At 35.0% G+C, this 15,494-nt stretch overlaps 1 pseudogene across 1 annotated transcript in view; it reads right to left on the reverse strand.

Annotated features, from left to right (window-relative positions):
* Positions 1–294: 294 nt before the first annotated feature.
* The window catches only part of LOC308262453 (protein fem-1 homolog C-like), an 82,496-nt pseudogene continuing 67,296 nt past the window's right edge, over positions 295–15,494 (reverse strand). Inside the window, exon 5 of the transcript in view lies at positions 295–603. The product of the transcript in view is annotated as a protein fem-1 homolog C-like (transcript). The remainder of the gene's footprint in view (positions 604–15,494) is intronic.

Genomic DNA, 15,494 nt, shown 5'->3' on the forward strand with positions numbered 1-15,494 from the left:
TCCCTGGTCTCTTGCCTGTCTGTAACAGTCTGCTAAACTTTACATATTTTTTAAGAGTCATGAAATTTTTTCATGAAAACTTCTCATTTGAGGGGGCAAGTTAATTTCAAAATGTAGTTCAAACTAGAAGAACTTTGTCAGATTCCAGACACAAAGGATTTTCTAGAAGCCTCACTCACCAAATTTAACTCTTTGCTGTGTATCTGGTGACAGTCAAAGGTGGTAGGGCTGGGCTCCTGTCAAACACAGGTTTGGACAAAATGTGCCACTTCCTGATGGGCTGGAACTGAAGTCCTAGGCTAAGAAAGGGATGACAAAATGAACTAAGGAAGAGAGCTGATGACCTGGGAAGAAGGAAGCCAGTCTGCTGAGCTCCAGGTGCTGTGTCCCATGGCCAAGCTGCGCCACACTACTCAGAACACCAGAGACACCAACAGAGGACCCTCCGTGCAGCCTTGAAGGCAGGTTGAGCCCAAACATCCTTCCAGGAGGGTGACTGGCTGTGTTTGGGGTGAGCAGGAGTTCCACTTTGCTTGCTTTTGATCTCCAACATAGGGCATCTTGTGACTTACTCACTCTCCCTCTGCTGGCCAAGGGGAAATTCTGAAAAGGCAGAGGCAAAAAATAATGTTGACAATCAGAGTCACATGTCCCCAAAATTATCTGAGGCAAGCAATATTATTGCCTCCTTATGATCAAAGAGGTTAAAACTAATGAGTGGAGAAATCAGGGTCCAAACCAATTCATCTGACAGTTAATAGTTTACCTTTCTTCTCTTAACTCACAATAGCTTGATATATTGAAAACTAGCTATAAAAAGGCACTCATAATTACTGTGAACAACTGTAAGCCACCGACTTTGAACACTAATAAAAAAGCCTTTTGTTTTAGAACTGAAGAGAAAAAATTTCATGTTCACCATTCAAGTTATTTTAGAGACAATATTTTGGAATATAGCTAAGTCCCTGCTCATATAATACTACTGTAGCTGTCAGGATTCATTTGGTTTTCCTATCTCTCAATTTTAAGCCTTCCCTTCCTTGATAGATTAGCTGGTTTAAGCCCACAATGCCTTTCTCAATTTTAGAAAAATAACTTTTATTAGCTTTCACATTGCTAACCCCCTTGAATATCACTTGGGTAAATGTCTTTTATTTTACATAGTTTTTATAAAGAAAAGAGAAAATCAGGTAGAGTAAAGATGTGGGTTCTTCTCATACACTGCTCCTGGGACTATCTTTTAAAATATGCCAAACATCAACAAATTCTGGCACAGGCCTAATCAGGTATTTCTGTTTTATACCAATTCAAAGTGGCATAAGACTTGTAAGTACTAAGATTCTCTTGCCAAATTGTAAGAAAGTTGAACAGGGTAAGTACATTTTCTGCACAACTTGACAATAAAAAAAACTATTTTCCTGCATTTTGTAACTCCATCTCATATAGGGGTAAACAATTTTATTTTTATTTTTTCTGTACTGGGAGTTGAAACCAGAGTCCTTCCACCACTGAGCTACAGCCCTGTTTCTATTTTTTATTCTTATTTTGAAACAGGGTCTCACTAGTTTGCAGAGTGTCTTACTAAGTAGCTGAGGCCGGCTGTAAAACTGAGATCCTCCTGTCTCAGGATCCCATGTATGTATGTATGTATGTATGTATGTATGTATGTATATGTGTGTATATATACAAAAAAATTGTTTAGGGGTTCAACATGGTGGCTCATACCTGCATTCTAGTACTTAGGAGGCTGAGATGGAAGGATTGCTGGTTTACAGCTAGCACAAGGTAACTTAAAAAGATTATATATATATATATATATATATATATATATAGAGAGAGAGAGAGAGAGAGAGGGGGGGGGGATGTTTCTCAGTGGTAGCATGTTTTTGGGTTAAATCCCCACTATTACACATGCAAACAATAGTTTTAAATTTACAGAAAATTATGAAGATAGCACACAGGATTCCCATATATCCTATAAACAGGGTTAAATGTTAATATCTTAAATTATTATATGTCATTTGTCTCAATTAATGAATCAGTATTCACACAAGGGTTATAAATTATTCATATTTAGTTTATGTTCCACAATCTTGTCTATTCAAATATATTCTTTCTGTGAAACTTGAATTATCTTAACCTGGAAACTGAGACTTCCCTGTATTTTGATGACCTTGACAGTTTTGAGGTGTACCAATTACATAATTGAAATATTGCTCCTCATTAGGATTTGGCTACTGCTTTTGTCATGATTAAGACAGAGATATCAATATTTTGGGAGAATGTCTATAACAATAACAATAATTTTAATCATGTGTCAAAGCTGTAAACTGTCAACATGATTTATCTCTGCTGCTTTTAGCCCTCACCTGATATTTGGTTATATATAAGTATAGTTGGTTATATTTTTCTGCTGTAAAGTTAATTTCCTATTTACCCCTTTTTATACCATATTCATTGGAAATAAGTTTCTACAAGAAGACAACAGTTAAGGATTGGGGAATTATGCTTCTTTTTCTTAGGACAGATTATCCATAAAAAATTCTATAGAATTTTGGGGCACTTGTCTCTTTCCTATTTATTTATATCAATATAGAGTCATGTGTCTATGTTTTATGATTTGAGTATAAAATTTTTTTAAGTTATTGCTTTATTTTATTAGTTTACTCTAGCTTTGGCCATGGGGAAATCTGTCAGTTGACTCCTACTGCCTTTTGACATAATTGTTATATTTTTAAGGCACTTTTGTCTTCTCTTCTTTTTTGGCACTGCAATGAGCTCTAGAATTATTTAGTTTATTTGCTGCTCTAGACCTAGAGTAAACCATTTTTCCAAAGATCTCTAGTTCATTTTATTAGAGAAAAGTATTAAAAAACAATGTATTGGTGCTAGATGTTTTCACTGTTATTGAGACATTATTCCTGTAGTCTTTCCCAGCTGACTAAACAAGAATTCATATCATGTTTAGTAACCCAGTCAACACACATATACATAAATATTGCATGTATAACCATTTGTGCTTATATTAACCATGAATTTTATTTCATATTGATATCTCCAGACTTAATCCATAACACATATTATTTTTGCTCTCTGTTCTTAACCTGCAACTTATATTTCAACATTTATAACTCCTACTCACCATTGTCTGTGATAACTTAATCATTCAATTCTAGCTTACATATGTGATAGTCATAAAATTATGTCTCATAATAGAGAAATAACCTTATCAACTAGATTACAGTATTTCCTTCTGAACTCCTTATACCCCTTAATGTAGTAGATTTATTTTCATCATAATTATTTATATAGGGGTGAGTGTGTAATTCATTCCTAACATTACAAAGTTATATAAAGGAAGAAAAAAGTAGTCAACTACATATATTATAATTAAAGTTAATCTACTGATACCTTTAACTTTTTGTGCAAATTTTACAATTGATAATTAAAATAATCTTAATTACAGAGCCTCTTTCAATTGATGCATTTATGTTTGTTATTTGCATAGCAACAGAGATACAGGTAGATGACAAAAATAACCTTAACTGGTGTTTTCTTACATCTCCAAGGCAATGTGGAAAGACATTACTCCAAGTTTTAGGGTTTCAGGGACCCTTCCTCACCTCAGTTAAAATGGAGTTAACACAGTAAATTAAGATTATTAAAAAAAAAAAAAAAACCTGCACTGGCCTGGAGTGGTGGCACACGCTTGTAATCCCTGCGTTTGGGAAGCAGAGGCAGGAGGATCTCACAGGTTCAAAGCCAGCCTCGCTGGCTTAAGAGACCCTGTTTCCAAATAAAAATATAAAAATATGTCTGGGAGTGTAGCCCGGAGGCAGAAGGGTTTTCAGGAACCCCAGTACCACACACAGAATAAAAGCCTGCACTAAATATTTCAGTGGATTATGATATTAGCAAGTAATAATAATTACTGCCTTATAGTAGCCACAATCTACTGCATTGGGAAGTTGTTGTTGAAACCACAATATAACATGCTTCAAAGGAAATAAGCAACATAGTTGATAGATTAAAAAAAAAGAAAAAAGGAGTCAGATATTTGAGTTATCAAAAGAAGCTCAACGGAATAGGTACCATTCAAAAGATTACCATTAAAAACTGGGTTAGTTTAAATTCTAAAAACATAATTGTAGCTAATACATATATGTTTTTGTTTACTAGAATGGCATATCTGGCACATTATTGACTATTTCTGCAATTTTTTGTGGGTATACATAAAATGAGAATTACTGATTCAGCGACTTATAATACTATTTGGGGTACTTAGTATCTATAAATATATGATTAGTCTAAACATCAGTCTTATAATTTATGCAATGATGACTAATATGAAAGCAGATAAGATTATACATCAAGCTTCCACCTATATAATATAATTCCACAGCATACACTATGAGTTAGTTCTCTGGTGATGAATCAATGTCATTAAAAAGCCTGGAGAAGAAGCATACAGTTTTCCATAACATTGCAAACATAACCCTACTGACCTTGAATCAACAAATTGCATGCTCAGGTTTTTGTAGAAGTGAAAAGTGCCCTGTCATAATTATCTGAGGTCAGGAGCATAACTGGGAACTATTGAGTATGAAGTTGGGAAATCCAGGTGCCACTGGATCCGACTGATCTCAGGGTGTTTTCTGAGATTCACTCTCTGCATGGCCATGAGAAAGGACCAGGAGGATTCACAAACTCTTAAATGACAGCTGCATGCAGAAATTGTTTCCTCCACATTTTATCTCTATCATTTGCATAGCAAAGGTAAAAGGGGCAAAGGCATGGCATTTTCATGCAGACTCTATACTCAGAATTGATTAACAATGGTCTTTTCTTTGGAAATAGATGTGTCAATTCTATAGTGACTGGCATAGAATAAGGAATCGATAAATGAAAACTTAATCTTCCTATCAATTAACTATTCTCTCCTTTTATCATGGACAATACTGACGTTTTTCTTTTATATCAGGGGATTAGTGAATTTCAGCCATTGGCCAATATATCCTGATACCTGTATTTTTAAGTCAGCATATTTTATTATAACACAGCTGTGTTCATTAATTGATGTATGGCCCAGAAACCCATAGTAGTAAAGTTAAACAATTGTGACAAAAATTGGCCTCCACACCTTAAATATTTATTATTTGGCATCTTATATAAACATTTTTCTGGCATTTTCTTTATACCAGGATGTTCAATAAATTCCCACTGGTTTTGCTTGATTATTGGACTATAAGTTGTCACTTTCACAATATTAAAAACTCTGCTGGCACAGACTGCTTGCCTGTCTCCATTCTTCCCTTCTCATTATCCTACTTCTAATTTTCCGCACAGCACCTGGGGTATGATTAAAAAGTTTTATAAATTCTTCTCATGAATCTATTTCAGTAAAAAAAATCTATAGATGCTCCAAAAATAATATAATAACTCTGAATATTGTGAGAAAGGGAAACAAAAATAAAAAAATAACATTTATGGGATAATAAGGAAAAAAGTAACAGGCGATGTGATTTAAAGAGAAAATGAATAAAACATAAAAGTAAGTAAAAACAGTTTCAGTAATCTGCAAAGGGAAGGCTCCTGACACGTTCCAATTTAAGCAATGCCTAAAACTATGCACTTGTTATTTCTCAGGAACTAAGAATTTATTGATATAGCTAGACCTTTTAAAGATACCAAAACAGTAGGAGAATGGCTCAGAACTGTACAAACTTCACCTTAAAGAGGATTTTATTTATTAAGCAAATAGGTTCATAGAAATTTCTCTTTATGATGTGTCCATATTCTGCAAGGAAGGAATAGTGAGAATGTAGAGAAATGATAGAGTCAAAAGTCAGAATGTGATTGAATGTTTTGCAAAAAGTGTTACAGCCTAGATTTATTTTTGCCTTTTAAAAAGATGTATAGAAAATAATAACTTTCAGAATAAAAATGAAAACTCTCCTGCTAAAAGAGTATTGTTAAAGAAAGGTTTGTTTTCACTGACATGATCACTTGAAAGCATCAATGTTGAGTCTTTGTATTCATAATTCACTAAACTGTTGAGTAATATACAATATGCCAACTACCTTAGACATAGCATTGTAAATATTTTATGGCTTTAAATTTTTATGATGACAACATTCATATGTGGTAGTGCACAGCTTAATATTTTAGAGCAGCAGAATAAAAGCACTTGTTTTAACTAATTTTATCTCTTATACAATAGGATCAAGACTAGCCCTTCCTATAATGCTAAGATAACCTGAGTCTTGATCCTTTGATATCTTAAAGCCATAAAAATGCTGATAAAAATTTTAGATAGTGGCATTGATTTGTTTTTATATTAGAAAACAACAAATCTCTCTTTAATATTTCAAACAGGTTCATAAGTTTAAAAAGTTATACTCATAGTCATATAATCAGATGTCATACATATATCTATCTTTTTACTTTCCATTAGGCTCCTTTGTTCCCAATCATACCTAATATTTCTGACACAGTGTGGGATCTCCTGGCCTTATGGCAATCCAGATAAAAGTGCAATATGTGCTATATGAAGGGTAGTGGTGAGGATTAGACTGGAAAGGTTAGAGAAGTCAGACAATTGATGGCCCTGAAAGCCCCCAAAAAGATGTGCTTTCTATTCTGTGGTCCAAAGAGAAATTACTCAGACACTGTAATATCAAGTCTTCCTTATCCCCTGATGCCAAAGTCAAAGTGAGCACTTTATTTCAGAAGGGAGCTGAGATCAAGATAACATCCAGGTGGTTTCAAAGCCCTCTTTAGTGCATCTCACAGTCTGTAAGTACCAATTTAAGTCTGATTCCCATAGAGAGCAGAATCAATAACTGTGTATAAGTGAGGAATCCCACACATACATGGGACTCTGTGATAAGAACTTTTTTCTCTTTTTTTTTTTAGAAATAAAAATGTGTGAGGAATGGATATATTTTTTTCCATTTCTTGGCTAAAAATACAGTATTTGACAGATGGCACAAAAGTGTAAAGATGAAGATTGTGGGCTATAGGTTAAAAAACCTCCTGAGTTTACTTCTCATCACTGACTGTGCCTATTTAACTTCTCTGTTCCTCAGTGTTCTTATAAGAGGATTTTTGTAAAGTCATAAGAGGGATTCAAGGAGATTACCCATGCATCATGCTTAGCCAGTTAAATCAGCAATCTGTACACAATAGGAACTCAGTTCTTACTCATGTTGTTGTTTACTATCTCAGTATTAACAGTGTACATTGATCCTCTCAGAGTAGCAACTAAAGCTGTCCTAAAAAATCAAGAGGTCTATAGAGGGGTAAAGATATGGGGTCAATAATTCATATGTGCAAGAAACTTCCTCCACTCAGAGTGACCAATTACTGCTTATGAAAAAATAGTATTTCTCTAATGGCATATAGGAACTCTTGTTGTTTCAGGAAGGTATATCTGTAGTCACTGCATACACATTTTAGGAAATGCATTTATTATGTGGTAGTTAGAAGATTACTGTCATTTTTTACTTAATGATTAAAATCTGCATAGTTCAAGATGTCAGGTTATATTCATTTGAGCACAACCACCCTGGGAAAAATTGTAGCAGACATTCTCTTGAAATGACTACATTTTACCAAGACAGGATTCTTTTATTTCAGCTACTCCAAGGAGCTAAGGATACTATTGAAAATGTGGGTTTCACTGGGTTTTGTCTGTAGCACCCTGGAGCATCCCAAATATATAGGTCAGTCACTAAGCATTTTCTCAATATGGAGATAAGAAAGATACCAAATACCCTTGGCTATAGGCTAATGAGATATAGAGAGAGGAGGTCAATGAACTGCCACTGTTATAATTCACAATCCTGGAACACAGTTAAATGGGACATATGGTACATAAAATAGACGCCCAAATAACGATGTCTCAAATGGAATCAAGACTCAATTCATGTTCATATAACACACCATCGGGCATCTAAAAGCAGTTGGGGTGACCTTTCTGCACAGTCACTAAGGGGACAAGGATATAGATTCTCTGCCATCTCTCGCAGGTGGCCTTAACTGAGTGGCTATCTCACTTCCCACCAACCACAGGATTATTAGAATATGGAGAAGTACACTATAGAGGGTATTTTGTGGGCTATTTCCAAAAGTCTTTCACATCATTTGCCTCACGCTTCGCTGACTAGAAGTCTGTCACATGGCCACCTACAGCCTGAGAGAGGGTTTCAAGTAGTTCAAAGTGACCAAGAACCTAAGTGGAACTTGGACTACGGCAGTGGTTTCTGATAAAGTGTTTGGGCAAACAGCTGGCTTTTCCCATCTGTACCAGCTCCACATATGGCAACCCAAGGATTAGGAATGCATTTTCCTTTCATCACAAATTGGAAGATAAGATCTGGTAGAGTAACCCTCCCATAGCCCCATCATGTCACATTTCAGTTTTCAGTGTTAGTTACTTGTAGCTAACCATAATCCAGATGTAGTTGATTGAAAATTCTGCAAATAAACGGCTCATAAGTTTTAAATTGTATGTCATTATGAGCAGCATAATAAAATTTTGTGCTCTCCTGCTCCATCCCCCCCCCCAGGATATGAATTATACCCTTTGTCTTGTATATTAATGTTGCATGTGCTACCTTTCTGTTAAAATGTCACTATAGATATATAGATATATAGAAAGACTTTTTTTTTTTTTGGTGGTACTGGGGATAGAACCCTTCTACCTCCAGGCTACAGTCCCAGACCTATTTTATATTTTACTTGGAAACAGGGTCTCTTAAGCCAGCGCAGCTGGCTTTGAACCTGCACGATCCTCCTGTCTCCATCTCCCAATTGCAGGGATTACAAGTGTGCGCTACCACACCTGGCATAGAAAGGCTTATTTTGAGATATGAGCTCATATAGTTATAAAGCTGAGAAGTCCCCTCTTCGGCCCAGGAAAGTTGGTAATATGTCTATAGGCATAGCCAGATGGCTTCAAAGCCAGAATAGCCAGACTAGAACTAGCCAAGTCCTAGCCTGCGTCCCAAAGCCCAAGAACTAAGAGTACCAATGTTAGGGTGTGAGAAAATATATGTGTCCCTAATGAAGCAGATAGAGACAGCACACCCTTTCTCCACCTTTCTTATCTGTTGATTCATCAGCAAATTGGATGAGGACCACCCACACTGGTAAAGGTACATTTTCTTCATTCAATTTATTAATCCAAACACCAATCTTTTCCAGAAAAGACTCTCTCACACACACACACAGAGATAGCTTTTAACCAGCTCTGAACACCCCTTGGGCCAGTCCAATTAACACATAAAATTAACCATCACACCTAACACAATCATTTTGGACCCACATGATGAACCGGTAAATATGAGCCTCAAAATCATTATAATAGTGTTTGACTGCTATACCCCAATGTCTACTATATTGAAAGAATGTCTACTATATTTAAAGCACTCTTTTGTCAGTAGATTTGACTATACCCCACACTAATATTTCTCCTAAATTAATAAGAAAATCCTTCCACATATTCTACATATGATTTAAAATGCCAATGGTTTATTTTTGCCCTTTGGTCCAAAACCTCTCATTTGCTATTATCATTAAATTTCAGTGTGTCACATATGTTCATCTATGAACCACACACCTATACAATAGACCTCTTTATTTTGTTCATGCTCTTCCTACCCTCAGGAATGCTTACATTTTACCTTAACTACTGATCTTGTTTTAACAATGTTAAACAGATATCTTCCAAGAAACACACCATAGTGTCACAAGAGAATAAATTTTTCTTGACCTCTTTCTGGGTTTCCAAAAATAATTATTTTTATGTCTTTATTTCTTGCTCTGCTGTGTCTTATTGCTTTATTTATTACTTGTGGAAGTCTAGTATCAAATGATTCTATGGTTAAATCCTGTAAGTCATAGAACCTTACCCTAAGATTGTCTTAAATCAAAGTTTTAAGAATTATCTTTAGTTGTTTCATGCTCAGAAGTGCTCCCCTCATTGAATTTTATGAACAAAAATGTAAATAATTTTTATTTTAGTATTGAAACCTCCTAAGTATTTATCATTCTATTTTTCCTATAACTTGTTAAAGTTGTATTGAAGAAAACCTAAGAACTATGAAAAGATTATGTTTCTACTGAATTAATATATCTTTTGTGAGGCTGAGACAGGAGGATTTGGGTTCACGGCCACCCTCAGCTACTTAGGCCCTTTGCAACTCAGTGAGGCTCTGTTTCAAAATAAAGAATAAAAAATAGGGCTCAGGATGTAGCTCCAAGGTAGAATGCCCCTGGGTTTCATCCCCAGTTCCGCAAATATATACAATATATACATACATACATACATACATACAGAGAGAGAGAGAGAGAGAGAGAGAGAGAGAGAGATGCTTTTAAGCATCTCTTATATGAACATTTGTTAAAACAGAATAATTTTTTCAGATATCCATAGTTCAGGGTTTGCACTTAATGATTATTCAACAGCTAGTTATATTCTTTGTCATGAAAAAATTGAAATTAAAATTAGAAATTTCAAATTGGCATTAATTTGCTTCAGCTAATAGTTAATTTGCTTCAGCTAATAGTTCATATGTATATTTCATCTACCATGGACAATCAGTACATTGACCAGAAAGTGTAAGGATAGCAATGATGTCATCACTGAAAATCATAACAAATTAGAAAGATGCTTCAAATAACCTTATAAATATATAAATATCTTCTGCCAAGTGGGGAGCCACCTGATTAAATTTGAGCTTGAGATAAGAATGTTTTATAAGTAAATAAAGTTTTAGTAAAATTTATGCTCCAGGACCTCTATTTTCTGTAATATGGGAAAGTTGCATTTGATGAATTCTAAATTACAATATTCAGAGACTATAAAGGTATCTCATCATCAGTTAAAAAGTATTACAACCACTTTCTGAAGATCAGTTGTCTGTGGTTCAGTTTAACTTTCTCATTCTCAGTAGCTATAATTTTCATATGTTTAGTTGGGCCTTGAAAATTTTGGATACTTTGTCTTTCTCAGTGTGATCCACATGAAAAATAGAGCTTTTAAAAAATGGACTGCTGCCGGATGTGGTGGCACACGTTTGTATTCCCAGTACTTGGGAGGATGAAAAAGAAGGATTGCACAGCTTCGAAGCTAGCCTAAGCTACTTAGTGAGGCTCCCAGAAACTTAGTGAGGCTTCTAGAAACGTAGTGAGGCCCTGTTTCCAAATAAAATATAAAATAAGTCTGGAAGTATAGCCCAGAGGTAGCAAAGCCCCTGGGTTCCATCCCCATTACCACACACACACACACACACACACAAAATGGACAGGTTATGTCAGCCAGTATTAGAAGCTTGAGGACAGAGACAGAATATTACAGTGCAAATTAGACCACTAGGAAAATGTTTCTACCAGATAGTATTTAATGTTCCTCTTCCAAGGTTGTGTTCCCTTGCGTGTCCATTAATCTTTTTAAAACCATATTGTTATCACTTTAAACTTCACAATCTCCAAAATGTGCTTTTGTCTTTCTATACAACAATGATATCAAAAGAACTCATAAATATATCCTTGGGGTACATTTGACCTTGGAAAGTATAAAGTATGGGACAATTACAAAGCAAATAAAATAGTTATTTGATAGTAATTATAATACAAGTTTTACTCCATTTTGAACTCTTGAAGCTTACTATTTTTAAGATGTAGTCTCATATTGAAATTCTCCCTTGAACTCAAAACCATGGTTTTCAGGTATCCCTGAATGTTCCACTGAGGTGGAGATTTATTATTTTTGTTGTGGTTGTTGAATAGTAGTATAAAATAGTAAAAATGACATGCAATTAGAAGCCAGAAAAGATAGAACAAAATGGTGTAGCTACCCATGTGTCTTTCAGACTGTTTAACCTCTGTTGATTCAACTGTAAAAGGAGAGGAGTCAGGAGGACTCAGGTCTTGTGATTCTTAGGCTAAGCACCAGCTGTTGCACCCTGGCCAGTCTACAAGCAAATGACTAGCAAGTCCTGTGTTCTTCCTCCTCTCAAGATGAATTAAACTCAGACAACCACAAGCAAACCTTGGAATCATTTCTTGGATAAGCTAAGTTCAAATTTGTTCTTCATGTCTGGCTGCTCTGTGATATTTACTGTGTTCTATTCTATAGGGAGGTAATGAAATATATATAATCAAACATACAGTTATTGGTAATGCTGTTTGTTTATTAAAAAGATAAAACATGCTTACATCTTTTTCAGAAAGATTCTACCTGTAGGGCTTAGATGTCAAAAGGTTATATAATCGTCACTTGGTTTGTTTAGAGATATGGGCCCTAAAACCTCAAAAGCATACTACTGCCACTCCATTTTTTACATGGTAAGTCAAAAACCAAGAGTGAAATTCACATTTCTCTTCTAAAATCTAAGGAGATACACTTTTGTCTTAGTGCAGCCTATTTCTTATATTTTACTATATATTATTTTGCAAAGATCATATTGATACAATTTGACAGAAGACAAATGTTCTAACCTTGACTCCCAGTGTTCTATTTTAAAATGTGATGTAAGACCACATTAAACAATATTCTGCTTCTCATGTACTTATTTTAATTTTTCTATGAAATAATGAGAGCCTGATATGTGTTAAACCTATGCTAGTGCTTAAGTCATATAAATGAATAAGACAGAAAGATGAAATTCCTGTTCTTACAAAACTTACATCAAAATCAGGCAAGTGGATAGTTTTTATTTTCAGCATTATTGGGTATACATGCAGAAACCATTTGTAAAGATTTGGTTTGGGAGATTCCAAGCTTATCAGGATTAGTAAGTAACAGCCAACCACTTAGTAAGAAGGATCAATCAAAGCTTTTCAATTCTATCTGGCTATAGCTCATTTAAGTGACTGTGTCTTGCAAGCAACTCACTAACACTAACCTACACATACACTGTCAATTTTCATTCTGTTATAGCTACCCAAGTCTCGGTTAAAGCTGTCAGTGTAAGGTTTATATTTCAATTTTAAAATCAGATTTTTGAAGTGAATAAGAATAAAGTTATCAATTGCTGTTTGTAAACTTCCTTTAAAATACTCTTGAATGGAAAAACTTCACTGGCTAAATCAAAGGAAGAAGGAAGGAAGTTTAAGAGGGAATGAGGAAAGGAGAGAGGAGGATAGAAAGACACATGCAGAAAATATGGCACATTTACTTCCCATCCCATTTTACAAGCACTTACAGAATTTGTATTATTCATTGGGAGGCACTGAACACAACACTATGCAGGATGCAGAGAGAGAGAGAAAGCATAGAGTTTCTAGTCTAAGGTTTCATAATTTAACACAGACAAAAGAACTCATGAACCCAAGTAACCTTAGTTCGATTAAATGTAAAACAATGAGGTTGGATGCAGGAAGAGGGCCAGAATAACTGAGACAAAAATAATGTTGATATTTTTGGACAAAGGGAAGCTTCTCACCAGATACTGAGGAATATGCAATTAAAGACAAGGATGAGATCAGAAGCACTTTTCTCCAAAAAAAGGTGAGTTTAATAAAGGTTTCACATGCTGTGACTCAATCATCAGATACCATTTTATAAAATACATACTTGAAGTTTTAGTATATATTCATTTGTATCAGCAGATACAGTGTTTTATTGGTCTTCAAAGACATCTAATGAACATCAGTTTTGACTTCAAGAATAAATGAAATTGTTTTTTAAATATGTATTCCATAATTAATATGGGTAATACATTTTTGTTTTCATTTGTAAGATAGTATACTATTTTCTGTTTAGAAGTCACATTATAGTTAGATATGAAATGCCCCATGAAAGGCTAATAAATTGATATTCAGAGTTGATGGAATTGAGTCATAATGGTTGTAATCTCATCAGTAGACAAATCCATTGTGATGGGCTTATCTGGGTGGTAACCTAGGTAAGGGGGTGTTGCTGAAAAAGGTGGGTTCCTAGGGCTGCAGCCTTTAAGATTATGTGTCCTCTCATCCCCTTGCTTCGGACCTCTGTGGTGTGGAGAGCAGAGCCCCTGTGTTCTCCTTCCTCTCTGCTTCCCACTAAGATGGCCTGTGCTCCAGCTCTGCACCCAGCCTCACATGACTGAACTTGGAAATCTCAAAAAAAAACCAACCACTAAATAAATAAGTCTTCCTTCCTCTAAGTTGTAAAGTCAGGGTCTTTGGATTATAGCAGTGATAATGCTGATTGGGAGAGGTCGCATGTTATAAAAAGTCCTTAGCTTTGGGAATACTTAAACTTCTTAGTAAATCATCATTGCTGTTTTATTGGAATACTTCACTTCTGAGGCTTAAGAGCAATCATATTCTATTTTTAAAAGTTTTAACTAATCAAACAGACTATGATTATATTACTTCATTTTATGCCCCCAATAATCCAAAAGGGAAACTTCCCCATCAAATTTCTTCTAACTTCTCTAAATGAGCTTTACATGACTTTCCAACATTTCATCATTTCCTTTTTAAAATGCAGTGCCTGGTTTTGTGCTTGTAGGACTGTCTTCTTAGGTGAACGAAATCTTTCTATTCAATTAATTCCAAGATTGTGATTGTTGCTGCTAAATTAAGTTCATAACATGACATCTGTCCTTTGCCTATTTCAATACTGTCAATCCCCTCACATCCAATGAGTTTGACAGAGTTTAAATTGATAAACATGTGGATGGAGAGGACATAGTCCCTTTAATATGTCTGTCATGGTTGAAACATCATTTCTAGGAATTGTACCAGGTGACAATGGTCAAATGATGCAGGGCAAGTGTGGGGCCACTTATAAGAAGAGAGTGAGTCATTTTGGATTGTTTTCAGCAACAGTAAATAAACCACAAGATTTCAGTCAATACTGAGAAAAACTAGAAACAGTAAAAAAGGAAAAAAAAAAAACAAACTTTCAAGCCTCACCTAGAGTAGATTTCCAAAGGATAATTATCTGCAAACATTTTTATAAAGAACAATTATTAAAAAATTTTAAAGTACTCTTGACTTTGAGTCTATAAAGATCCCCAATTTTATACCTGTTATCTGTACTCCTATAATCTAAAAGATTATGTTACTCTTTCTTTATTCTCTTAACACCATTACAATGCCCCTTTTTGAGATTTTACTTATTTGAACATTTTTAAGATGACTTTGCTCATGAGACCAGACTACCAGAGTGCAAATCATAAAGTCAATTGAACTTTGTAAGTATGAAAGCAAGACAAAGCTTTTTTGACTTTTTCTGTCTTGAAATTCTCAAATTAGAAATTTAGAAGTCTTCAAAGCCCAGAGACATCCTAGTAGTTATTTCTGACTTTAATATTATGAGTAGGACAAGAAAGTGGGGGTAGATAGGCATGTGGACGATGCCCCTAAGTCACAAGTTCTGTTTCTGTTCTTGAGGAAAATTGTTGATTAGGGAAACAATTCGTGCAACACACTTCCCATGAAGGGCATGTTCAATAGGCCTAGTGTGGAAAAATATGTTAGAAGAGCCTGCATAAGTG

Source organism: Muscardinus avellanarius, assembly GCF_963383645.1.
Source record: "Muscardinus avellanarius genome assembly, chromosome: 4".
Lineage (NCBI taxonomy): Eukaryota > Metazoa > Chordata > Mammalia > Rodentia > Gliridae > Muscardinus > Muscardinus avellanarius.